A 543-nucleotide genomic window follows, 5' to 3' on the forward strand; every position below is an offset into this window, starting at 1 on the left:
ATGATTTAAATATTTGTATAGAAAACTGCTGTAGTTACGCTATTCATTATTAGGTACCAGCACATTCTAACGAAAAAAACATTGTCCTTTACTATGGGTACTTCTCTTTTCAGGCAATCCCAGCCTTAAACCACCGCCACCTGCGTTTATTACGCGGTGCGTTTTTGTGCAGTGTCCAAATGACGTGATCGTCACCTACGTTTGTGTCGTGAAGCAAATTTGGAGTTTTCACGGTCGAAAGGTAAAATCAGCTGTTTTCGACCTAAATTTGTCCGATCGAATTAGAATTGTCCTAATTTTCGCTTTCTGTTCGCCGAACCGCGCCGACATTATTATTTAGTCGCAAGAAAAACAAACACCCGCTCGGCAATAACTTATATAATTAATTGGCCCCAATTTAGTAGTGCTCCTAAAATAATTGCGCTAAAATTTCAAATATTTAATCAGATTCGCAGTTACCTACACGATTTCGTTTTAAAAGTCAAGGTTAAAGGGGCAAGCGTTTCATTTGTTTTGGCCTGCAAAACGTAGCGCTCGAGGATT

At 39.2% G+C, this 543-nt stretch overlaps 1 protein-coding gene across 1 annotated transcript in view; it reads left to right on the top strand.

The window, feature by feature from the left end:
• Positions 1-543, top strand: part of LOC116180036 (dmX-like protein 2) — an 11,000-nt gene that overhangs the window by 980 nt on the left and 9,477 nt on the right. The gene's annotated exons all lie outside the window — the stretch shown is intronic.

Source organism: Photinus pyralis, unplaced genomic scaffold (genome assembly GCF_008802855.1).
Source record: "Photinus pyralis isolate 1611_PpyrPB1 unplaced genomic scaffold, Ppyr1.3 Ppyr1.4_LG9, whole genome shotgun sequence".
NCBI classification, from domain to species: Eukaryota; Metazoa; Arthropoda; class Insecta; order Coleoptera; family Lampyridae; genus Photinus; species Photinus pyralis.